The sequence below is a fragment of the Oenanthe melanoleuca genome, chromosome 5 (assembly GCF_029582105.1).
Source record: "Oenanthe melanoleuca isolate GR-GAL-2019-014 chromosome 5, OMel1.0, whole genome shotgun sequence".
Classification (NCBI taxonomy): domain Eukaryota; kingdom Metazoa; phylum Chordata; class Aves; order Passeriformes; family Muscicapidae; genus Oenanthe; species Oenanthe melanoleuca.
The window spans coordinates 58,110,683-58,137,956 of NC_079339.1; positions in this window are offsets into that span (position 1 = coordinate 58,110,683).

The following is a 27,274-nucleotide window of genomic DNA, read 5'->3' on the forward strand; positions in this document are numbered from 1 at the left end:
CACAGGGAGAAAAATGGTTTTTGTGTCCCCACAGCTTGCCCTGCTCTGTCACACCTTGGAAACACATCTGGCGATGCTGCAGTGCAGTCTGGGCCTTCCTGAGCTGCAGGACTGGAGCCACCCAGTAATTCAGTCAAGGGAGCTTTAGGGCAGAAGGAAATGGTGGTGGAATTCAGAAGAGGTCTGTCCACACCAAGGCACTCAGTTCATGGTTTTGGCAGAGCCCTTTGTATCAGCAGCAATGCCTAATCCCTAAACAGATGGGCTGAAAAATCACTTTGTGATATGGATGGGCTGCAAGGAGAAGCATATTCCTAAAGCAAGGCCCTGGATGTTCACTCAGGGTTTTTCCAGAGGGCTGCCTTGTCTGGGGCCCAGCTGAGCCAGCAAATGGATCTGATCCCTGTTCCTGAAGTGCACATCCCTGAAAAGCTGCCACAAAGTGCTCCAGCCCTCTCCTGCACCCCAGGAGAAGGGGGCAGACAGTGGGTGACTGCCTTGCCTGTGGTGTCATCCCATAGAGATGGCATGTTTTGGCAGTGCTGGGGTTCTACACCAGGGCTCTGCCCATTATTTGTTGTCTAGAGTCTGATTTCTTTTTTTTCATGCTCCAACCAGCACAGACATATTAAAGTGACCTGTTCAATGCACCAGTTTACACTTGGTGGCACTGCAGGTTTCTGTCCTGTCTAATTTTATGGCACATTCCAGCTGCCCCTTGAATTATTCTAACTCAAGAATTAAAAAGTCACTACCAACAGGAGCTTTTGCTACTGTTATTGCTTTTGATAGCAATGCAAATTAGAAAATCTTAAGTCCAGTCAGTATCTCTAAGTGCCCAAACTCATGTTTGCTAAATTTCCTTTTCTTTCCCTCATGAGCTTCTTATTTTAGTCTTTTATTTACTATGTTCCCAGCTATAATCCAGCTCTTCACTGTGCAAATGCAGGGGAGAAAAAACAAAACAAAACAACAGAAAAAAACCCTAAAAAACTTACAGAAGTCAGAAATCTGTCTGTGCTCTACCAAGGAAAGACAAGGTTCTGAAGGATGTGGTGCCTCACCTTGAGTTGCTCCAGGACTTGAGAGCAAAACATCTCAGAACTTCATCTACAAAGTCCTTTCCCTTGGACCAGTCCTGGAGTGATCTCATGCCCAAGGAATGCAACATCCTTCTTAGAGGCACAGTAAGGATCTGTGGTGGGAACAGATGCTTGGTAAAACAAGGAGACCAGGGAGTTCTCAGCAAAGCTGGAACAGATGTTGTTCCACAGTGACATTGTTCTCCCCTGGAGTCTATTTACTGATGTCTCAAAAAAAGAATCCTGATTTTTGTACAGATTTTTGTATTTTCCTGCAGCTTCTTATCCAACTCTGCTACTCTTCCTGATCATCCAGGCATCTCCACACACTCCTGCAGGAGCAGCCACACCACACTGTGCATTTCACCTGCAGTGTCACATCTCTTGCTGGGATTTGCCACTGTGGTGGTCCCATGGAAAATATGACAAAACTCTTGAGGGATAACTGCTCTGTCTGGCAGGGTTTTGCCACTCCATGTCCCATTTAATGTTGTGCAGGTGCCTGAATGTCCAAATGCTCCATGAGCTCTGTCCTGAGCTGTGGCCACTTCCCTGGGGAGCCTGTTCCACACCAACCACCGTCTGGGGAAAGAGCCTTTTCCAAATATTTTGTATTTTCCTAAAATCAAAGCTAATCCCCACCCCCAACACAACTGTAGGCACCTCAGTTCAAGTGATTTTGGGGTAGTTTGGGGCCAAAATGCCTTTTTTTGTTTTTTGGTTTTGTTGTTGTTGTTGTTGTTGTTGTTGTTGTTGTTGTTTGGTTGGGGTTTTTTTTTGTTTTTTTTGTTTTTGTTTTTGTTTTTTTTTGGTGTTTTTTTTTTGTTTTGGTTTTTTTTTTTTGTTTTTTTGTTTTTTTGGTTTTTTTTTGGTGGAAGGAATCAGGATGCTGAGGCTTTGTGTGTTTTCATCATGGTCAGATTCCTTCACAACTCTGCCCATCCAGGGAAGGTGAGCATCACATGCCAGCAAAGAGGAACATCCTGCTGGTAAAAGTCTGGCTAATTAATTGATTATTGGTACATCCCAACCCTTCCATGTGTCTGGGAGCACAGGAGACCTGAGTGGAGTCTTCCCCCTGGAGAGAAAACAGGCAACACCCAACCACCTCCTCTGCAAGGACACACAGAGCAGGTGCTGCTGGCTTCAGAAGGGACTACAAAAGATTTATGAGGTAGATCAGCAAAGCCTGAGCCCAGGGTGACCTTATCAAAAATCAAACTCACTGCCTGCAGACTCTGATCCCCACCCCACCTTCTGCTGTGGTGTTCCACAGGCAAAGCTTGGGAAAGCCCAGTGCTGGAGAGGACACATGGGAATACCCAAACCTTCAGGGATAAAATGAGGGGTAATGTCTTCAAACTGCCAGAGGACAGGGATGGATGGGATATTGGGAAGGAATTGTTCCCTGTCAGGGTGAGGAGGACCTGGCACAGGGTGCCCAGAGAAGCTGTGGCTGCCCTTGGATCCCTGGCAGTGTCCAAGGCCAGGCTGGACAGGGCTTGGAGCAGCCTGGGATAGTGGAAGGTGTCCCTGCCCATGGCAGGGGGTGGAACAAAATGGCCTTTAAGATCTTTTCCATCCCAACCCATTCTTTGCATCTCCCATCAGTGGCTGGTGTTGCAGCTCTCCTTGTTGGCTGAAGATCTTTTGGAGATCCCACCTGGACCCTGAGCTGCCTGGCAGCTTTCTCTTACTGGCATCAGCTAGGAATTTTGTCTAATTTCTGATTTCTATGCAAGAATCCTAGAGTTTCAAGGAGCTGTTTCCCAACAGTAAAGGTGTGTGAGGATCCTGTTGGGATTCACATCTCGACTCAGGGGAAGAGAAACATCCTCAGCTTTTGAAGTGTCACTGGTGAGAATACACACAGTAAAGCAAAGGGGTCAGCAAAACCCACATGACAAACAACCAATAAATACTGGAGAGCAGCAGGTACTTGTGCAGAAGCAGAAACCAATCCAGAGGCAAGCAGACAGCTCAAATTCACAAGCTGAGATAAACCCAGCACAGAGTTTGACCTGCCTTGATCACAGCCCAAGGAAGACTTTTATCAGATGTGTTTAAACAAATCCCTTCAGCGATTCCTGACTTGTGTCAAGGGAAAAATATATTTTGTCCCTGAAAGAAACCTCTTACAGTTCCTTCTAAACTCCCCAGTAAATCAAGACAAGCCAGAGATCCCAACCTGGCAGCTGCTGGTCTTGGTTCTGTTTGCTCAGCTGAGCGGGGGTCTCAGCTTTGGGGGGCTGTGCTTGTGCAAAGCAGAAGTTCTCTCAGCTCAAGGAACCCAAAAGATCAGTCAAGACCCAAAATACAAACTCAGACTTGTTACTCCTTGTCTTCCACTGTGGGGACTCATTCAGTGGAGTGCCAGGAATCTGGAATGGAAGGGAATCATCTTTGCAGATGCAATGGATTTCTGCAGGCAGCAGAACTGGTGGCTGCAAAGAGATTTTCAGCCCACGAATGGTCTGAATCACCTCTGGCCTGGATCAGGAATGGTGTGAAGCAGAACCAGGGCAGTGACTGTCCCCCTGTTCTGGAGGGGATGAGGAACCTTGAATAATGGGGTCAGTTCTGGGCTCCTCACTGCAAGAAAGAAATTACAGAATTTTAAAATGTTTTTTGAGGAGCTAGAGCGTGTCCAGATAAGGGAATGGAGCTGGGAAAGGTCTGGAGCACCAGGAGAGGCTGAGGGAGCTGGGAAGGGGCTCAGCCTGGAGAAAAGGAGGCTCAGGGGGAATTTCTGGCTCTGCACAACTCCCTGACAGGAGGGGACAGCCGGGGGGGATTTGGGATCTGCTCCAGGGAACTGGGACAGGACAAGGGGAGAAGACCACAAGCTGTGCCAAGGGAGGTTCAGGTTGGAAATCAGGAAGAATTTCTTCACTGAAAGGGTGAAGGCACTGGAATGGGTTGTCCAGAGAAGTGATGGAGTCACCACCCCTGGAGGTGTCCAAGGAATGGCTGGATGTGGCACTCAGTGCTCTGGGCTGGATGACAAGGTGGGGATTGTCCAGAAGTTCTACTCTGTGATCTTGGAGGCCTTTTCCCACCTCAATGATTCTGTTATTCCAGGAGATAATCCCCCCTGAAGCACAGAAGGGGAAGAGCAACAGCACAAAGCCCCACCACGGTCACAGCCCCCTGCCCTCCCGTGGGGCCACATCCACCCCACCCCTGCCCCTCCGAGGATGTGACCACTGACACTGATACCCGACCCTCAGGCAGGATTTCATCTTCCCAGGATCATCCCAGACTCCAGTTTGGCCACCCCATGGCTGCCATCCCCTGGGTAGGTTCACGGGGGTCAGGTGCTGCACTCCATCCCGAGGTCACAGCTGTAAACGGGGCTCTCACAAGGCCCTGCCTGCTCAAGGCCTGGCACAAGCAGTGTGCAACCCTCTGAATGAGCAGGGTTTGATGGAAGAGCCTGCTGCCCGCCTGGCCTGGCTAACCCCACAGCCTGTTTGGGATTAAACACTCTGATATCCAGCAGAACGAGCTGCTAGCCTGGCTGAGGCCATTCCAGCTTATTTCATAAGTGACTTAGACAGATGTTTAAAGGATTTATGTAAGGTTGGCTGAAGTCAAACACAGGTGTAAGAGATGAAAGGGGAATGGGAAAAATGCACTGTGATGATCATTTTTCCATTTCTCTTATTTTTTTTCCCCTGGCTGTTGATTCTAGTGCCCTTTCCATGCAATGTCTGCGCTGTGAGTCACTGAGAAAAAAAAAAAAAAACAAACTATTTTTATTTACTACCAGTAAGGAATGAGGTTTTACACAAAGCTGTGCTGTAGCTGTGCTCTCTTCTCCTGTTTCAGCTCTCCAGTTTATTTTTGCTCTACTTCAGCTTCTTTCTGCTCACAAGATGTGCTGAGCAGACATTGCCACTCTGAGGAAGGGGAGAAAATTAAAGATGTGGAAATTCTCTGCAGCCTTCTCATTATTTGCCTTTCCCAGCATGTAATACATGAGTCTCATGCCTGCCTGTGCCAGCCTGGCCTCTGGATATCTCCAGTGGTTATGGAATAAACATTCACATCTTCTTGTGTGGCTCTGGAGCTCGCCAGGGTGGGTCAGCAACAAAGGAACTGCGCTGTGCTTCTTTGAGACCCTGCACACATCACTTGCAGCCTTCCCCAGGGCACAAGGATTTTGTCCATGGGGTGAAAGTCTCACCTTGTACCAGGTTATCTGTCCCAGCTCCCACCAAGGGAAGCTCCAGTGCAGAGGGATGGAGAGGAATGGGGTGGGCTGGAGTGGGATGCTTGGAGCATCCCTCTGCAAGGAAATCCCTGCACCTGGATGAGCAGGGACTGTGGGACACAGCCCAGCCCACTGCTTTTCCAAACAATATGGAGTATCTCATCCCATCCTCTGGGCTCTCTGATTCTAAAAGTTGCCTTGGGACCAGGCCTTGAAATAGCACCCACAGGCATCTGTGATCCCATCCAGAAAACAATTAGTCCCTCCCAGCTTTCCAGGTGCATGAGTCAGTGCTCCTTGGCATGCTCTGGACACATCTGGGCACAGTTCAGGTCTGGAGCCCTGAAGTGGTGGTGGGTATTTCTAGGGGATAGTTTGGTGTCTGATTTAAAAAATGGTACCAAGGGAGAAAATGCAAATCCCCACTGGGGGTGGGGGTGAGCCATCAGCCTGTGTTAGCTGGGAGCATCCAAAGGGATGGATGGCTGAGGGACAGTGTCTGCCTTTACCAGCCCCCATTTATGTGTCTCCCTTTGCATTTTGCATTCTCACCTTCCCATAAAAACCCATTCTGCAGTGGTGCAAAACCCAAGGAGGCGCAAAGCCCAAGGAGGAGGACGGAGAAGACTTTGGTCCCAGAAATACAGGAGAAGTGAGGGGAAGAGAGCAGGAATTCAGTGAATTATGTGAACTATGGAGCCCACAGGTAAAGCAGAGCATCCCCATCCTGCAGCTGGCAGGGGGGCTGGAGCAGGGCTCAGGCAGCGCCAGGAGCTGAGCTCACATCTCCCAGCTCCCCAGCCAGTCCCCGACCCACAGGGCCATTTTTTCCTCTCCTTTCTGCCTCATTAGCACCAGTAAGCACTTCTGTCATCAGGGACACGCACACTCTGGTGGGGAGTGTAACAGAAATGCCTGTTAATAAATGAAATAATACTTTCCAGTTTTCAAGGCTCTCGGTGGCGGCCGCTCAGCAGCCCTGGCTGAGTCAGGCTCTTTTATTTACACCCTCAGCCCTGCCAAAGCTGTTGTTTGCCATGGCCTGGGCTAGTCCAGGGCCATACCTGGCTGCTGAAGGGCTGCCTGGAGCTGGCCACGCAGGCAGCCCCAGGTGGGGAGCCGGGAGCCAGCGATGCTGGTGGTGCAGCAGCAATGGATGGGAGAGCAGCAGGGAAGGGGCCCTGGGCTGGGCTGGGCTGCTCCAGTGGGAGCACAGGGGCAGCTCCATGACAAATGTTTTGTGTTAGCCCTGGGAGCCTGCAGCCCCACGGTGGGGATCCGTGTGCTGCACGGAGTGGGGCTGGGGCAGAGTTATTGCTCCATTCTCCTCACAACAATGTCACACCACGGGACGTGGTTTATGGGGACATTAATCCACACAGCAATGGCCTGACTGCGTCTCACCACCCGAGGTGTGTATTAGCTGCCTCTATAACATAGACTCCAGTGGGTTTTATTGCTGTTCCAGCATAAATCCTGGAGTTTAGAGCCCTTTAAAACTTTCCTGTTAAGCTCTACTCTTCCAGGTCCCAGTCCAGATAATGGTGAAAAGCCCCAAACCTTCTCACCCTTATCCTGTCTCTCAGTTGGTGCCCAAGTCAGCTCAGGCTTTGCAGACATGAGAGCTGTTCTCCTGTATTTTCTGGAAGAAAACAAGGGTAACAAAGGGATTTGGTATGTTCCTCCTTCTCTGCTATTCATGCTCCAGCTATTGAGAGTCAGTGCAATGAGTTTATCTTGTTGGCCAGGACACCCATCACTGCATCCAAGGCTTCTCTGCCACCAGCACCTGAGTTGCCATCACCTTTGTGTCCCTGAGAGTCAGCTGGGAGCTGCTCCCTCTGTCCCTCTAGTCCTTGCTGAATCTATTACCACAAGAAGAAGGATTACCAGGAAAGGAAAGTGTTCTGCTCTTAGGAGATATTTATACTGTCAAGACCGAAAGAAAAAATAAAAAAGAAAAAAAAAAAAAAAAGAAAGAAAGAAAAGGAAAAAGCCCAAAGCAAATGTTCTGGCTGATGAAACAGAGTTGGAAATCATCAGGAGCTCTCACCTGGCCTGTGTGCCATCTGTGAGGCACCTGTGGCATCACCGTGCCCACCCTGCCATAACACCCTGCCATGCCCCCACTCTGCTTTTTAGCTACAACTGCAGAAATCCTCTTGGGAACTGCCTCCCCAGCCTGTTTCAGTTCACTTTTCCCCAGACTCCCTCCATGCACTGCACAGGATCAGGTAGACCCCTGTGTTTGCCATCAGTGTCCTGGTTTTTTCCCCATGCCCAGCCATCTCCTTTGGGAAGGTGACACTGGCCATAGGGGGTTGGTTTTCAGCTCCCTCACACTCTTCCCATGCTCATCCCACCCAGTTGGATCCATCCTCCCCTTCCTGGAGGAACAACCCAAGCATTCCTCACATCAGAGACCTCCCCACAGAGGATTTCCTTGCTGAGGGCCAAATTGCATTAACTCATTAAGGCTGCACATCTTGACCCAGCTGCCACTCTTGAAAAGGTCCCCACTTAGCATTTGACAGGAATGTCAACAATTCAGATGCCTAATGAAAGCAGGGAAGGGATTGTCACTCTAACCAAGCCAACAGTTAAATTCCCTGTCCCTCTACACCTCAGGGAATGCCAAATCACAGAATGCTGTCCTCTCCCTGCAGTGGGGGGTGAAAATAACAATAACCATGGGATAATTTGTAGATAGGGAGAAAAGATTTGGTGTTAGGAAGATGGTTTTGGATAATTTGTTGTTGTCTTATCCCTAGAAGTGTCCAAGGAAAGGTTGGACAGGGCTTGGAGCAATCTGGGATAGTAGAAATCCCTATGGCAGGAGTTTGGAGCAAGATGGGATTTGAGGTTCCTTCCAATTCAACCATTCTGTGATTCTGTGATTTGACCATTCTGCCTTGGACTTCTCAGATGAGCAGGACAAACATTTGGGATCCTGCCATCATCCCAACAACAGCAGAAACAGAGATGGTGACAGTTGAGTCATCTCTAACAAACACTGGCATTAATTCTTGGCAATTCTCTGTCATGCTGGAGGAAATTTAAGGAAGAAAATGGTCACCCATTAAACAAATATTCCAGAGATCCTGACAGCAGGGGCTTCTGCCTGGGACCAGAATTACTCTTATCCCAATATTCACCTTCAGGCTGGTGGTCACTCAGCTCAGGGAGGCCAGATCAAAGTGCCAGAAAACCATCAATTTTAGGATGATCTGGTTTTCATGTTTATGAGAATACCACAGCCCCAGACTAAATCTCTCCTGGGCAGTGTCCACAGGGACATTTTGGCTTTCTTCCTTCCTTTCTCCTTCCTATGGTTTCTTCCTAGGACCTTCCATCCTGGATGATGGATTCAGTGATCACACGTGGGGTCTCCAGGAGTGGCTCTTGGGCAGGTGACCAGCCAAGTTTTGTGCCACTAGCCCAAATACTGGTGAGCTCTGCTAAAGTGGTGGCAAGAGATCCCAAAAAAAGGGATATTTTGGAGTAGGAACAGGAGGCAAGACAAACTCACCAGCTCCAGCTTGCCTGGCTGACCAAGAACAGAATTTCCACTGACATTTTATTTGAGACACATCCTACTTTAATGCAAACACTTTTTCTCTACAGAAACACTGGATTGCTAAAATTCAGTCCATGAGGAGCTTTCCTGGACATGGAAACTGGACTCAACCAAATCACACCTCTCTGCTGTCCCCATCAACTCTAAGAGATGCTGTTTGAGGAAGGAATGTGAAACACATCTGATGTCTGAAAGCTCTGTCAGGGCTTCCTCCAGAAGCCAATAAGCCTGGCTCTGTATTTAACTCTTATTTAACAACACTCCTGTGGAGAGGAGCAGCACAGATCTTTCCCATCCATTCTTGGAGGAGGTGGAGCTGCCAGTGTCATGGAGAGATGTCCCACCAGCTCATGAGCACAGGCTGCAGAGGGAACCTCAGTACAATGGTATTCCAGGAATGAGAACATTTCTCCCACTGCTGCCCCACGGGATGCAGAGGAGTCACCATACAAAATGCAGTTCTTTTCTGGCTGGAAAAAAAGAAAATAAAAATCCATGAGCAACTGCAAGACAATAGCTGGGCCCCATTGTCTCCCCTGGCTTTCAGGAGACATGTGGGAGATGTGTGAGGCTTCTCTTGCTGCACACTGAACTGGCAGTGTCACAGATTCTCCTGTGCTTTGTGTCCAGGGATGATTTTGGAAGCTGAAATCTCACTTTAGCCATGAACAATCTGTGAAGGTCAGCTTGCTGTACTGCCTGGTGCTTATCTGGTTTGGTTATCAGAGGCACAGAATTTTTCTCCCTCATGGAAAAGTCATTGACAAAGGAGAAAGGAAATGAAGCTGCTGGTGATGATGAAGCTTTGCTGCCTAGTGGTGGGTTTGGCAGCTCTGCACTTGATGGACTCCATCTCAGAGGTCCTTTCCAGCCTTAACAATTTTATGATTCTGTCCTTCCCACCTTCTCAGTCTCAGTCACTGGCCTTGCACAATGACTACAAGATGACACTGTCCTGGCATCCAAATATTCCCAGATGAGCCATTCCAGCTGCATCCCTCTCCCAAATGGCCACACCATGCACGTTGCCCTTCAGCTTTTTGCCAAGTTTGCTTCATACAGGCCAGAAAAACTGAAGAGAAAAATAGCTCCCAAGAGCTTCATCCTGCTCTGCAAGTGTGTCTCTGGTTTCTAAAGTAAAGAAAACCTCCAAGAAGCAGGATAAAATGAGGAGAGTTACTTCCAAATTCTGGACAAAAAGAAATTCTAGGCCTTGAGGTACAAATAAAAGCTGTTGCAGGATGTCTAACAAGGAGCAGACTTGCAGAAGACCACCAGCACCAGGGATTGGGACTGAGAGCTGGGTTATCCCTGCAGGAATCTCTCCCAGCTGATCTCTTAATGTTCAATGAGGAGGACATCACAATTCTGTTGGTCTGCTTGGATAAAACCTTCTCCAGGCCTTGGACAGTGGAAGAAACAAGGATGAACCTGAATTCAGCAGATTTCTAATCTTCTGCAGGGGAAGGATCCCACCTTGACCCAGATGGAGTCACAGCAGTGACCTCCTGAGACCAGAGGGTGGGGAAAGGAAGGAGTCCTTGGAGCACACTCAGCTCTGGTAGTGGTGGGGTCTAATGAGACCCTAAACACAGCAGAACCCAAATCTTTGCCAGAGACAGAGGAAGACTTTCCCAAATCCCAGAGCTTACAGGGTTTTCCAGCACAGCCAAGGCAATCCCAACACATCATCCAAGACCTTTGGTGCAAGAAGGGGTGGAATCACCCTTGCTCTGTTACTGACCTCTTCTCAAACCCTGGCTTGGTGTCAGGGAGTTGAGCCAGGGGATGTTTAGCTTCAGGGCTGGTTCTGACTGCAGTTCAAGCTCAAACCACTCTAATCAGAGTCCAGCATCATTTAAAGCCCAGGTTTGGCTGGGCTGTGGTTCAAAATAAAAAGTCCCCGCTCCGTGTTTTGCTTCCTGTGGAATGTGGCTGCTCATGCAGAGCATGGGATCCATGGGATGTAGAGGTGGATTTGTGGGCCACTTGTCTGTGAAGGAAGGGCTGTGCAGTTTTTGTTTAGTCTGGTTATCAATGTCATACGTTATATATCCTTCACCATTTCCTCGTAAGACCACTTTGCTAATGGATATCTGCACCAGGAAACTTCTGTGGCTAGACAGCCAAAATTTTACCTTCTTCACTTTCAGCCCTTCCTTATAACACTGTAATTCCTCAGGATTTATGTCATTCCAATATTTGTTTCATTCTCCCCCAGTTGCTGCTCGCCAAGCCAGTGATATTTCATTTATTTTAATCTTTCTTCCAGAAATTCCATTTTTCCAAGCAGAACCTTGGTGCTGGGTTTTTTTTTTTTTTATTCCCCTGATGTTCATCTCATTTGCCAAGGGAAGGCTAAGGCACTGCTGCATTATATTCCAAGTGAAAATTATTTTATTAGTGCAGTGCACTGGGCTAAGAGAAGAACTTTGCCTTTTAACTTTGGTAACTGTGACACAAGAACTGAAACTGCTGGATCTGGTTAGCTTCTTTTTAAAAAAAAAAGAAAAAGAAAAAGAAAGAAAGAATTAAATTGAGAAATTTGGGGTTTTTTGGTCTTGCTGGAACTACTCATATATAAGCACCAGCAGTGTCATGTAACACAGACAAATCTATTTTTTGTGGAAGAACCAGAAGGTCTTTTTTTCAGGAACACGTAGATCAGTTACATGCATTCTCTACTCGTTGCCATTTATAATTTTGTGTATAAGGAATTTAAACTCTGGGTTTGCTGCCCTGTGTGGAGGGGAACACTTGGCTGAACAAACCTGACAAAGTGTTACATCAGACCTGCAACAGGCAATTACTAATTATTGAGGGAAATTGCTTCATACATCAGGCAATACATCATGTTGTAATTATTTTAACATTAAAGGGGGAAAGATCAGTTTGGATAGGTGTGCAGCCATATTAATAAATTATTTTTGGGTGCTTCCTGCTCCATTTGCATTAGCTTTTCCTCAGGGGATAAGATTTCTCTTGAATTTTGGTGAAATATTGTCCAACACACCTATGCTTGCAAAGTATTTGACTGGTAAAAGGAAAGGGGGAAGTCAAGAACTGGTTATGTATTTTAGCAGTTTTAAAAATCACTTGAAGAATTTTTTAAAATTACAAACAGAATTTAAAGAAATAAAGAGTTTGCAAATCTCTCCATAAAACTGTGATTTTCTTTGCATGGCTCATTTTGCTCACTGGAAACTGAGTTTTCTGTAAGACAAAATTTTTTTCTGGAAGCAGAACATTGATTCTGTGACAGAGTTGAGGGGATAACAAAACAGATAAAACAACATCATGTAGGTCTCTTTTAAGACACAAAAAATACATCTTTTAGAATTTCTTTGAAACGGGTTTTGCTTTTTTGAACAACTACAATCCACTTCTATTTTTTTGTCAGAAAAAGAGAACAGTCAGGAAAACTCATGTTGTGTTTTAAGAAGTTGGATCTGAATTCCTGGATGGATTCTCCTCAGAAAACTGTACTGACAAGAAAGAACATTAATGACCTTTACATAGTCATAAAAGTAACTAAATGACTTATTAAAGGAACTAAATGACTTATTCCTTTCTTCTGTAAATAGGATGTGACTTTGGGGCTCATGTTTGGGAATAGTGCAACTCCAACAAGATTAATATCCCTGATAAGGAGGATAGACCTGAAATTCCACAGCAGGCAAAGGAGATTCCTTGCCAGGGAGGTTCTTGGTTTGTGGCACCTTGGTGCAGCCAGACTGGGCTCCAGGTGTGACAAGGGACCTCAGAGTTTCCCCTGGGGGTGGCTCAGGGTGGGTGATGCCTGCCCAGCTCCCCAGCACGTCTGCCCAGAGCTGTGTGTCTGATTTTCCATCTCTCCCACCCTTGGGAATGCAGCCATTTATCCTCCTGCTGCAGGAGGCTCTGCAGCTCTTTTCTCCTGGGAAGGAGCCCTACACCCAGCCCCACAGGCTCCCCCTGGCCCCTCAGCCCACACCACAATTTCCCCATCATCTTTCTGCCCCTCCCTTCAGCTCTGCTCCCCTTTCATCTCCCGTTTCTCCTCCCTCATGGGCTACCTTTGATTTTCAAACGCTCATATTCCAGTCCCTCCTTCTCTGGTGGAAACTTTAACAAATGCACCAACATCTGCTACAGTTAGTCATCACACTTAATGTACAGGATATTCCAGCTGGCTTCACTCTCCTTTTATTATGTATTGGAAAGAGGTTTCATCTGTGCTCCTCTGGCTTGGCCAGACACACACCCAGACTCACCTCCACGTGGTGTGGACACAGCTGGGCTACCATGGGGTGTCCCTTGGCCACCTGCCCACCTTCCCCCAGTCCAGCACCCCACCCACTCTCCTGCTGCCCACAGTGGGATGTGTTTGGGTTGTGAGGTCCTTCTTTGGGGATTTGTGATGTCCTACAAAAGGGGACAGCCTGAGCTTGGGCAGTGATAGAGAGGGATACCCACTGTTCAAGCAATTCCTGATGGTGGAGATGGCACCAGCCTGCAGGACAAGAGCTCCTGGCTTGGGGTTGGGTATGGAAGTTTGTGATGCCTGCAGGTTTTCCAGGCAAGTCATTAAAAGCTCACATTAGCAGGAAATCAGACTTTTTCCAAATCTGAGGGCAGAACAACCACCGTCCATCCCTGACCCATGGAAGGTGTCTTCACAAAAGAGACAAAAATGGAAGAAACCCCAGCCCAAAGGCCTCATTTCATGGAAAAAATGAGCCAAAATTACCTCAGACACCATCACAGGGACTTTATCCACAGCAGACTGAGAATACAAAAGCAGCACAACTGCATTGTTGGGAGCTGGGGTTGCCTGGAGCATCAGGCAGGTGAGGGGAGAGGAGAACAAATAAATATCTTCAATTAAAAAAAGGAAAGAAAAGAAAAAGAAAAAAGAATTAATGAAAAATCTGGTGTTTGGGGTAAAAAAGAAAACCATGTGCTTCCCTTTTTCTTCCAGCAAGTGTTCAATGGTTTTCTCACAGCACCATGGTTAAGCACTGGCAGCCATGGGATGCTCCATGAATTCTGCTCAGAAAAACTAAAGGAAGTTGCCCCAAGATAAGAGCAAGAAATTAGAACACAAGAAGGCACTGAGGGTTGAAATAAAAACTTCAAGGCGCACATCCTGATGTGGGGGCCTGGCTGGAGAACAAGCAACTGCAGAGAGTTTGGATGACGTTGTTCCCATCAGGTGTGCACTGAAGAAAAACACAACAGCAACACACTGAGGCCATGAACACCCCAAGAAGGGGCTTGCAGCTGACTTCACACATGATTCCTGTCCTTGGGAGTTTCCAGCCAATTCCCTTTGCAAGACAAGGGTTTATTTGCTCTCCTGGATAAATATGGACCCACGTCACGCACTTGTTCCCCCGACAACACTTTACAAAAGGAGCATTTTTCTCCAGTGTTTGATCGTCCTTAGAACAGAAATAGCAGATGGTTAACACAGTTGTCGGCTTTCTCTAATTGTAGGTGAAATCCCCGGGTCAGGAGGATTTCCAGCTGCTAATGGATTTTCCTCATTTTGGTGTGAAATCAGTGAGTGTAGAGTCTATGCTGCCAGACTTCGCTCTACGCCTCGGTTTGGGGTCTCTAAATGTTATCCCAGCTAAAGAAAAGCTGTGTTTTTCAGTGGATTTGATGGCAAATCTGTATATTCCTGATAAAAAAATATTTTTCAGTCGTATTTCCCTTCATTGCACAAGAATTTCCTATCTCCTTCAGGGACCAGCAGGTTGCAAATTCCTCCATGTGAGGGTGGGGAGGCCCTGGCACAAGGTGCCAAGAGAAGCTGTGGCTGCCCCTGGATCCCTGGAAGTGGCCAAGACCAGACTGGACAGGACTTGGAGTAACCTGGGATAGTGGAAAGCGTTCCTGCCCATGGCAGGAGTGAGACTGGATGGGATTTAAGGTTCTTTTCAACCTAAACCATTTTGGGATTCCATGATAAAATCAAAGACAAGAGTGATGTAAAAGCAGAATCTTTAGTTACCAGATACAATTAAACCTGTGGAAACGAGCAGACAGGAGACAGACTCATAGAATTGTTAATGTTGGAAAAGACCTTCAGGATAATCAAGTCCAGCCATCAGTGCAGCACCACCCCCATGTTCACAATTAAACCATGTCCTCAAGTGCCACATCCACATGTGTTTTGAACCCTTCCAGGGATGGTGACTGCAACACTGCCCAGTCTCTTTTAATGTTTTACAACCCTTTCCATGATAATTTTTTTCCTAATAGCCAATCTGGACATTTCCTGGCATAACTTGTGGCTGTTTCCCCTTGTCCTGTCCCTGTTCCCTGGAGCAGAGCCCGACCCCCCCAGCTGTCCCCTCCTGTCAGGGAGTTGTGCAGAGCCACAAGGTTCCCCCTGACCCTCCTTTTCTCCAGGCTAAAATGTGTGGTGGGGTCCCTGTGGGGTCTGGGCTCACATCCTGGATTCATGCTGGCATTTGAGGTGCAATGGAGGGGTTCAAAGGAGGAATTTCTTGGCTGAGCTCAGACTGACACATGCAGAACAGAGCTGGAAGAAATCCCATTTCTTTATTCCAGAAGACTGAGACTGTGGAACAACAAAATGATGGAGCTTATCTGTGTGATCGATGAGAAAGAAATCCAAGTGGAATCCATTTAAGTTTGAGCTTGGTACTTCCCATTTGAAATATTGACAATAAGTGGAGGAGTCATTCCATTTAGAGAGAGTGACATCATCACAAATGGAGCTTGGGATGCCCTCCATAAATTTCCCTGCTTGCTGCAGGTGACAGACATCATCTTCAAGGAAATGGAGGATGTCCAGAGAAGCTGTAAATAACTCCTGCACTGCTACAACCACAAAGTTTGACATGACAAAATATAAAAGAAAAGTCATTGGGAAATATCTGATTTACCCATGAACAATTCTAGATACACCTTCAAAAGAGTAAAAAGTATTTGAAACATGTCATGGCAAAGATGATCTTCTAGCACATTGAAATTCAAAAGTTATTCAGTAAGAATTCAATTATTCAAAAGAATAATTTCCATGTGGCTAAAAAGATATGGGAAATAACGAGAATTCCACCAGAAGAAAGATCTATCTGTTCCTGAACTCATCTGTACTATGAACATTGTCTGACACTTGAAATTTGGTACATGTTCAGCAATCATCCAGTTTATTTTGGAAAATTCAGGATGTTATTAATTCAAGTGTGCTGTAGTAGTGCCTCAGGTGTCTTGATGTGCTTCACTTAATTTCCTGCTTTAATTTGGGTCTAGAATGTTCAAATAAATGCAAGGAGAGTTTTATTTTTACTTCCTGGCACACTTGAAAAGAGGTTGCTGACTTAATGCTGCTTAGCCAAAATGGATCTATTTCTTAAAAATAATCTTAATATGCTTAGTCTATATCACTACTTAAAGTCTGGTACATGGTAGAGCAAATCACAAGAATATGAAGATTTCCAATTTCTTCTTAAAAATAGGAAGCTGATAAAATGCAAGACAAGTGTTGATGTGAATCTGCCACTACACAGGTTGAGTTTAGCCTGGCTCCCCTCTAAAAAGAAACATTAAATTTTGCATAAAAGGAAACCGTGCTCATTTAAAAATATAAAAAGGCTGCAAAACTTAGCACTGTGGCATGAATTTCTTCTTTTTTAATAAAAACAACCCAGTGAGGGTTGGGAGAGTGGCAAACCCACGCAGGCTGGGACCAGATGACCTCTAAAAGTGCCTCCCAACCCAAACCATTCTGTTCCAGGTCCGGAGGGGCAGTGGCTGGAACATTTGCTGGTGTAAATCAGCTGCTGATCTGCACCAGCTCCTGCCTCCTCCCTGCACTGCCATTGTCTGCATGGACACGCTGTAATTTAAGCCAGCATGTTACTGTAATTAAAAAAATACACAAATGACAGAATTTGACTCAAACCCCGCCATCCTTCATGGTTTACATTTCCTACAGAGGGAGTTAACTGGTAAGATGTACATGTTTATTGGTTTCCTTCATTGTGCTTTTACAAGTATTTTTCTCTTTGATGATGTGAACCATATGTCGAGGTACTTTGGAGGATTATTTTATCAGTTTCTCTGCAGTATGAGAGAAATACCAGGGCAGAGCCCGTAGGTTTGCACACATCCAGGCCACTAAATCATCCCTCGTTCCCGAGCAGCCCAGCTGCCATATTGATAAATAGTCCTTGTCACATTAATTTAATTCTGAATCACTCCGAGACATCGTTTTGTTACAAATATAAATTTTGTGGTGTAATGGAATGTGTTAAGCCTTTAACAAATGAACATTTAATGGCCACTCATGAAAAAACATAAATAATCAGGAATAAAATTAGCAGGGTTGGTAATGAGAGGATGGAGCAGCATGGCCTGGCCCTGGGAGCTGGGATAGGTGGGAGCAGCATCCGTGTTTGCTCCTCCCCCTTGGAGGTTTTGGCAGGGATATAAATGCCTGAACTTGACATACAAAGTTCTTTTAACAAACCAAAATGTAAAAAATAATCTGCTACACCGTTTTTGGTAATAACTGAAAATACCTGTCCTTCCCTTGATTCTTCTCTGCCTTTATTATACTGTACATATTATTCTATATTTTATTATTATACTTTCCAATAGATTCTCTTCTGTTATTGATTTTTTATTATTGTATTATTACTTAGGGATATGGTTTATTGGTGGGCTTGGCTGTGCTTGGTTAATTGTTGGACTTAAAAACCTTTGAGGGCTCTTCCAACTTAGATGATTCTGTGATTCTACAATTCCATGTTGCCTTTCAATTATTCCCTTCCATTGAACCCCGCCAATGTCCCACAGTCAGAAAAAAATTAATATTCTCATTTTAAATATATATAAATACATATGTAGGTATTTACTCTCTTTTTCACTGAATAACCTATATCAATTATTTTTTATTGAATAATTATTATTTTTTTATTGAATTCTTGAAGCCAGTACCTGTTAGAGGCATTGGCTTTCCAGCTGTTCCAGCTTTACTGGACTTATCCACACATCATTTTTTGGGGAAGCCACAACCTCAGCGTGCAGGAATGGGGATCCATTGGTCCCTGGGTCAACTCGAGGGCAAGATGTTAAGCACAAAGGTGTTGCCTGATTAGTGGCAGTCACTGGAAAGAAGTTTTAGCATCTGTGACTGTAGGCAGTGTGTGGAATTCAGCCAAAAGGCTCTCTTTAAATATCAAAAAAGTATCCCTAAAATTGCAAGCCTTCGGAGACCACAGTGCTGCACAAAATGCCAAGAAAAACAACACGTAGTGTATAAATCTGGAACAGTCACTTACTGCAGCCAGGAAGGGACCCAACGACAAAACACTTACCTAAATGCTTTTTATTTGTATTAACATTTATTCAGGAATGATCTGAAAGCCTTGGTCATTTTCCTTTATTTGTCTCTGTATGTCTGTGTGTGTTAAGGGGTCCTGCATAGCTCCTGGGTGGAAATTCCCATCTGTGGGATGATGAGGTTGGTCAGACTCATCACTCTGGGGACAGGAAAAAGGGACACAAAAGGGGACATTAAACCTCCCCTTGGTTTCTCTGCTACTTCTCTTCCCACCTGGGCTGGCAATTTGCATGTGGCTGAAGACATTCCCTGGCCTTAAACCCAAACATCTGAATGCTGAAGGGACCCCTCCTGGTTTTTAATTTATAATGATTAAAATTCAATTGTGTTTGAGTTGGAAATCACCCTGGTTTTAATACCAACCTCTGTTTGTTTGGTACTGTTCTCCCCTGCACCAACCTATCCAGAAAGGTGGTCTTGGTTCTGGACCTGGTCCTGGTCCTGGACCTGGTCCTGGTCCTGGTCCTGTCCTGGTCCTGGTCCTGGTGAATCCCCCCAGCCCCTGCTCTGTGTTTTCCTCACGGAAAGCATGGGATGGTGATATGTTCTCAAGCTCCTCTGTAAATCAGCGAATCTCTCTCCCAAGGATTTGCTCACGATTTGAAAATCTGACTTGAAACAATCCCCTTTCCCCCAGGGCACCATATGCAACTCCAATATATTGGTGGCGAAGGAAAATATGCTGTGCTTGGCGTTTACAATTCCCACTCTAATTTAGCAGACAGGTGTTTCTGAGGAACAGCTCATCTGGCAAGGAGAAGGAGAGTCACTGGGCTGGGGATTATTTGTTCCTCCCTCGTATTTTCATTAAGGGGACAGGCTTGCAAACAGTTGGTAGAAGGAATTGCTCTGGGAAATGCTGTCCCCCCACATGAATGGAGGATCAGGAGAAGATGGCAGTGCTTGCTCAGAAAGGGCCCAGCCAAAATTCCTGGTTTTGTATGAAACAGCTCCCTCATTATCAGAGGTGGCCAGTGAAGCAGACTGGCTCTGGTAAGCACCAGGATATTGCCCTTCCCCTGAGAAGCATCCATTTCTTGAGACTTTCTCCAGGATGAGCAACAACTTCACTGGTCCTGAAACTTGTGACTTGCATTCCCTGTCAGCCAGCCAGCAATTTCTTCCTTAGAGAGAAGAAAAAAAAAAAAAAAAAGAAAAGAAAAGAAGAAGAATAAAAAAAATTCAGCAAAACTAAATGAATCCTGTTCTGAGAGCTAAATATGGTCAGAACATCTGTGACCTCCCCCGACTTCACCCTGGCTGAGCAAGGACAATAGCTGCCATGTGCCACCCTTTGTTGTTGAGCCTGGAAAAGATTCCTAATCCCAGAATAACACAGGCGTGCACCCATGCACGTAGGCACACACACAAACACACACACCAGCGCTGCCAGAACTTGGATTTCTCATCCAAGAGGGAAGAGCTGGCAGCAGGGCAGCGCTGGAGGGATGAAAGAGCCCCCCCTTTGCTCCATAAAACCCGTGTGTACACCAGGGGTTTCCTTTCGTCTACAGATGTCCATTCCTAGTGTTACAAGGTGCAAATTCCGAGGTTGGGCAGGCGCTGGGAGCTGTGTTCTCGTGTTGAAATGCCGGTATGTGGTCCGCGTGCCTCTGATCTCCAGAGTTTCCTAGCATGACATCTTTCATCATCATCATCAAGCCGGATACATGTGGCCACCAGATTCCCTTCCAGCGGGAAGACGGGCAGCGTCCTTCTCCTCACTTCTTTCCCCCAGCCTTTCAAGCTGCTCTTTCCCAGCTTTGCGGGGTACCTGGGCTCACAGCACCGAGCCAAAAACTCCTCTGTTAAGGGCTGGAAGGAGGTGGCTGGGGCCAGCACAGCTCTAACCTCTCCCTGCTCCTTTGAAGGGGACGGGTGAGGGTCTCCCCGCCATCCCCTGCTGTTGGCTGGGCTCGTCTTGCCCCCTGTCAGGAAACAGTGGCCTTTTCCTTGGTTTTTTTGGAAGGAAGTGGTTAACTCTTCCTTCACCGCCCCACGATGGGATTCATTTGCAAATGTCCTCTTCAATGAAGAGCAGGGCGACCACAGAGATGGTTTGTGTGGGAGGGAAGCAGGCTGGCTGGAAGCTGCGGAGAGCGGCTGCGACCGCCCGCGGCGAGGGCCCCCTACCATGGGCACTCCTGGTAAAGCCATCTCGGCCACCCCACTGCTCCTGGTCCCACAGGTGCAGGGTTCCCTGTGTGGGAGATCTCCCTCCAGGGCTATCAGTTGCGTTCAGGGGATGTTTCTGATTCACATCAAAGTGAAAGCTGCAGCAAGCGTGCGTCAAGTCAGCTTTGGCAGGACTCGTGGCCCTCCCGTTATTTTTTTTCCCTTCTTCCTTTTTCTTGTTGCTGCTCAGCCCTGCAGAATGTAATTAGAAAATGAGCCATTTATAAAACAAATGTTTCCGGGAGAAACTCCCCTGAACACCCGTGTCATAAAATTATTGAACACAGCGTCTGAGAGTGATCGGGATCCAAAATTTCCTCGGGGCTCACCCTTATCCATTATTCTGTCACTGCTTCAGCTGGGCGGTGACATTTTACTGGCGGCACCCTGTTCCCCTCCAAAAGAATTTTGTCTTTTGGCTGTTCTGCACAACCCTTGGTGTCCTCCTCCATCTGCTAAAGCCATGGTGGGGATGCAGTGAGCTTGGGACCCCCTGGTTTATCTCCTACTCCCCTCCCCAGCACATCCAAATGGACAGAGGAGGAGGATGTTCCCTCTCTGCCCACATAATGGTGGCATTTCAAGGGCTGAGCAAAGCAGAGTGACTTTCCCAGCTGGGATTTCCTCTCCTTTTAAAAATGCTCATAACTTTTGCTCAAGGTAAACACTCTGGGCTGGAACATCCTGTATTTCACCCTCCACTGGGACTGGTTTTGTCTATCCCCTCAAGTCCCACCAGAGCACCATATAACTCGCCAGAATTTCCAACACATTCTACAAATTGCTTTGAGATCCCTGCCAGCTCCCTCTCTGGTCCTCTGGTGCAGTCCAACAGGCAGATATTAATCTTAACAGCTATATGCTGGCCGGGCCCTGGTTGCCTAAGAGATTCTCCCTGAATTTATTTATTTGGATTTATTCAAAAGAGCATAAAAAGGAACACTCCTCCCAGACTCCAGGCTCACCAGCCATAAATTAAAAAAACAACTACAATGAAACCACCCACAGCACCTCCCGCCCCTGACACGACTGTTTTCCTGCAACACCCGGCTGCGTCCAGCTTCCCTGCAAGCCTCAGCGTTCCTGCCTGGAGATGCTGGCTGCAGGTGGCCCAAGGATTGGTGCTTTGGGGAGCCCTGTCCTCACTCCTTCTTCAGAGCTGCTGGGGTAGCACTTATGTGAGAAGTGGAAGAAGCTGTTGATGTGATTTCCAGAGGATAGGATGATCCCCCAGCACTTTTAGAAGTCTCCACGGACAAAGCAAAAGGGGATTCACATGGGTTGGCCAGAGAGACTTCAAGAAGTCCAATCCCTGCAGGTCTCCTCATCCACCAGTCTGTCCAGACACATGGCTAAATAACTTGTTCTTGAAAACCTCCAGTGATGGAGTTTCCACCTCCTCCCACACCAGGAATCCTGGTTCTCGCCCTTGGAAAAAGTTTCCCAAAGTCTGACCTTTGTCACCCTTGCCCTTAGCCTAATCACTTTATCTGCTGGCCCCAGCAGACACAGAGGAACTGCTTCCTATCTCCCATCCAGCAGGGAAATCCAAAATACTTGAAGGCTGTTATCATATTTTCCCTCAGTTTTCTCCTCTCTAGACTAAACAACCCCAAATTTCTCAGTGTCTCCTCGCAGGTCATGTTTTCTAGAGGTCTGTTCCCCTTTGTTCTTCCCCTCTGGATCCTCTCCAAGGACTCCACATCTTTTCTCAAGTGTGGTGCCAAAAGCTGGATTCAATATCCAGCCGAGGTCTTCCTGGAGCTGTGTGGAGCAGATGGATAATTTTGCAAGTCTTCCTGCAAGCCTGGTGTGTGTTTTGCTCACAGAAGGCAGAGCACTGCTGGCTCCCCTTCAGCCCAGGATACTCTCTGCCCTCCTCCAGTGCCCCCCAGCCCCAGACAGGGGCTGCTTTTATCAGCAGGGTCCTCTCTGATTGAAGAGTTTTTGGCTCTTTTTGCTGTTCAGGCTGAGCTTTGGCATTTTCAGCAATGTGGGAGCAATCCCTGGAAGTTTGAATGTCCCAGGGCCATGCTCCTGCTGAGGGAGGGAACTCAGCCTTTAAGCATAATGTCATGGATTCCCATCAAACATTCCTTGGAGCAGCCTGGTTTAGTGGAAGGTGTCCCTGCCCATGGCAGAGGGTTGGAACAAGATGGTCTTAAGGTCCCTTCCGACTCAAAATATGAAAATATTGGTCCCAAGAGGATAAGAATTCTCCCAGGCCTTGTTTCCTTCCCAAATCCCAGAGAGATGCTATGGATGCTGGCTTGATTTTTGAGGTTGTTCTCATCCAGTCCATATTTTCCATGCCATGCCAACACATCTTAAGGACTGCCTTCAGCCCTGGGATGTAGAGACACCTTGAATTCTGTCTGTTCTTCCCTCCAGGCCTGTGAATGAGGAGTGGTGGGATGGCCACCACTGGGGGGAACCCTGATCTCTAGCCCCAGATGCCCAGGGAAGTTCCCAGCTTCCAGGGCACAAGATGAATTTAATGCTCTTGCCGTGCTGGACTCCACCACATTTAGGAACCAAGCTGAAGGTGTCACATGCTGAAGGTGCATAAACTGTAGATGGCCACATGGTCTGGAAAATTATGGGACCACAAAATATTTTAGGTGGAAAAATACCTGAAGATCATCAAGTCCAACTCATTACCTGATAAAAACAAGCCCATTAGGGCTGAAAGGAGCACCAGAAGGACCCTAATCTGACCTCTGAGCTCAACCCAGATTTTCATCCAGTCAGTCTCAAAAACTTCCAAGGACGGAGACTGCACAACCTCCTTGACTCTCTCACTCCAATGGTTGATGCTCCTCATCATGAGAAAGGTTCTTCTCTGTATCTGAAAATTTTATTTTTGGATCACAGTGTATTCTCTGTGTGATTTGTTCAGTCCTCAAATCTAGACCCAGGCCTAAACGAATCCTAAGACCTCAGTTTTAACTCTTCTGACCCTTCTGCTGCCACTTTTATCCAGAACAGAGGCACAAAGTGGGATTTAGTGGCAGGTGGGGATTTGCGTGGTGCAGTGGGATCGAAGTCTCCAGGACAGCAGAAGGATGAAGCAAAGGCAGGGCACTGAAAGAAGCAGGTGTGCCTGTTCTTCCACAGTGGGGTCTGGTCCTGAAGGGGGTCTTTGGATTTTGGGGCCCTTGACTGTGCTAGGGGGATGGTAACAAGAAGACCTTTATGGTCTCTTCCAACCAAACCGTTCTGTGATTCCATAATTTTGTTGCAATTTTGAAAAATAAGCAATCTTGAACAGAAATCCAGGCTAAAGTGGGAGCTGCAGGTGGAGTAACACCATTACAGAGATGTTGGACTCATCCCAAGCCCCAGGAGCTAGGGTCAGAAAAATCAGAATTAAATTGCAATGGGAAAGAAATCCAAACCAGTCCAGGGTGTGTTCATTCAGGATATTCTTTCTTTAACTCTGCCTTACAGTCAAGAAATAATGACGCAATTATAATTTGAGCATGGTTGTGTTTGTAGCCCTTGATTAGATTCAACTAATTAGATTCAACAAAGATTTTTCTTTCTCTCTTCTGTTTTCCTTTATGCTCTTCTAAGTTACAGTGTCATTTTGGGCAGATGGAGGCTGCCAAACAGTTAATAAACCAACCAGCAAATTCTCATAAAGATCAGCTTATTCTGCCATGTGCTGTTCCCAGAGCTCTGGGGAGGTGGAGCAGGGCAGGAACAACCTCCACCTTGCTGACAGCATTGTCTAAATCCCCTGGATTTGTGTCTGGGTTTAATGATGAACCCAGGAAGTGAAATGCTTACTTTATTTCTTTTTTTTTAATTTTTTTTTCCTGCTATGTGATGTTATGATCCATTTTTGGTACCAGGGTCCAAGGACCTGGAAATCCCAGCCCCACTGAACCCAAATGCAGAAAACACCTGACCTGTCTGACCAAGGTCTCACCTTGGTGAAATTAAAAGGCAGCAACACATGGTCCATAAGATAGAAAGGAAGGTGGTACTGTCTCAAGAAAACCTCTTAAGCAAGCGTGGCTGCACTTTTTATTCAAGAGAAAAGCAAAGTTCAGGAGAAAAGAAAAACTGTTTTGCCTGGCTGATCAAAGACATCTGGAAGATTTAGAAGAAAACCCAACAAGCTGCTGCAATTGATAAAAAAAGATTAGTGCAGAGCAATTTTCTTGGAGATAGCCAGGAAACAGCAGAATACCAGAGAGCAGAGAAAGGGATCCACCCTAAGGTGTCCTGTCCATGTCCATGACTGACTCCAACAAATCCAAGAATATCCTGAGCTGGAAGGGACTCACAAGAATCATGATTCTGACTCATGGCCCTGCACAGGACATCCCACCATATGTCTGAGAGCCTTGTCCAAAAACTCCTTGAATTCCATCAGCCTTGGGGCTGTGACCATTCCCTGGGGAGTCTGTTCCAGTGCCCAACACCCTCTGGTCCAAATCTGATAAAAACTGCACCAGGACAGAGTCCAAACCCAAACACTAAGGAAAGTCAGGAGACCCCTTGGGAATCAGGGTGAAGCTTAGTGCACTGAATGTCACAGCAACAGATCCATGATTCAGAATGGGCAGTCATCAATGCAAGATAATTAATTATAATTAATTAATAATAATTAATTAATAATTATAATTAATTAATAATTATAATTAATTATGGGACTCAGAAATAAGTTGAAGTGATATAAATTGAGGTTTTTGGTCCCACTGAAAGGTGCAACAGCCACAAGATTTTAACTGAGGACTCACAGGAAGAAATGTTAGATTTCCTAAAAGGCCAGTTGAGATTTTGGAGGATGGAGTCTACCAAGACCTCCAGAAGTAGGAGAGGGTGAAAGGATGAAGTCAGCAGGTACAGAAATGGGAAAAAAGCCATATTTGCCAGGTGATGGCAACAGCAGCACCAGCTCCAGCTTCCTCAGCTACTTCTTTAAGATGGGAAAGACAGAAAACAGAGGGATTAGTCCTCAGAAGAGGGGAAGGTTGGCACTGATGGTGCTGTGGACTCCTCACCTGAATCTCCCTGAAACTGTGACACTCACTCAAACTGCAGCATTTTTTAAAAGCCAGTTTTCTGGTCTTGACAGGAAAATGTTGAGTCTTGAAAGGAATCTCAGGCTTCATACTTTATTTGAGAAAAGTTTTTAAACAAACACTGAAATTCTCAGTCACATGACTCCAAGAACTGAGATATACAAGTAGGCTTTGAGAACTCCTTGATTCCTCTGATCATAATGCATCTTATGATCAGATTAATAAAGGATGAATGGATTTAGGTGCTGGCTCAAAGGCAAAATTCATTAATATTTGTGGATGTCGTGGTTGCCCCATCCCTGGAAATGTTCAAGGCCAGGCTGGATGGGTTTGGAGCAACCTGGGATAGTGGAAGGTGTCCCTGCCCATGGCAGGGGGTGGGAATGGATGAGTTTTAAGGTCCCTTCCAACCTGAACCATTCTGCATTTCTGTGATTCCGTGAACATGTCCACACCCAGCCTTACTCCAAACATATCAAGTAGGGACAAGGGGTTGGCAGTCCCCAAACAACAGCGGCAGGAAGAGATGAAGCTGGCACAGATTAACTGAGCTGCTTTTCCCAGAAGGAGCAGCAAGGACCAACCCCAGAGGGGCACAGGGACACAGGGCCCTCCCTGGAGGAGAGGGAGAATGCAAACAAGAGGCGTCACACATTCCTCTGTGCATCCCTCACCTACAGCTGGGCCCGAGGAGGTGGCCAGCTCGCCGGAGAAGGGAAGGGTGTGTTTGTGCAGCATCCCAGCTTCCATGTGGGCTATCCCAGAGCCAAACTACTGTTTGATCAACCAGCCCTTCGATCCAGCTCGCTGCCTCCCTCGGCGTGCAGGGAGCACGGTCCAGCAGCACGCACTGCCGGCCTTGCCTTGGCTGAGGCAGCTCCTGATAGCGCTGTTTGTGCAGCTCCCCGATGGAAACAATGTGGATTTTATTAAACCATCCCACGAGCGTTTCTCTGTGCTGTCACTGCAGACTTCAAACGATGATTTATGTTGGCTCGTAGGTCTTTGTCCTCGCACCGAGAGCAGCATCCAAGGACAGAGTGTTCCGGGCCGGGGCGGTGGGAGCCCTGCTGCTCCCACCCTGCTCTGAGCCCCTGTGCCACACACCAGGCAGCAAAGGGGACCTGCTGGCCAGCCCAGGTTTTTATGCTGTTTGAAGTGGGACAGATCCTTTTATCCCAGAAAAATTGCACCTGTTTGTCACTTGCTGGTACTTAGCCCTAAGAATTACATTTATAGTGCCAGGCTGGGTTTCCACCTATTTTTTGCCTTTTTCCCACCCCGTCATTCCCTAGCTGATTCTATCCCCCAAACCAACTTTGCCCATTTTGCATGCGTGCTGTTTTTCAGGAGTGAAATAATCCACTCAGAGAAGAAAACACAGCTATGGACTGGAGGACTGTCCCCCTTGGGATATAAAAGCCACAGACATCCACACTTGGACAAAGCAAGCTGTGGCAATGCCAGGAGTGACTGTGCAGTCAGTATGGATGCAGCCAGGAGTACATTCCCCAGGGAATCCTTTACATGAGCTTTGAGAGATGTCAAAAATGCAAAGTCCGTGTGCTGAGGTTGTGCTGAGGTTGTGGGAATGAGGCAATCCTGAGATGTATCTTCCCATACTAAAAAAATCCAAGTTTTTTGCTGGCAGGCACCACTTGTGTGTGTGTGTGTCTCCAAAGGCTTTGCTCTCACAGCTCACCCTGAGTATCCACCAGATGATTTGGTCACTTGCTCTCTCTGCCAAGTGGGCAGAGGGCTCAATGCCCTCATGCTCATCACCTCTGGGTGGGGGAGATCACAGAAACACATCCAGCAACTCCATGG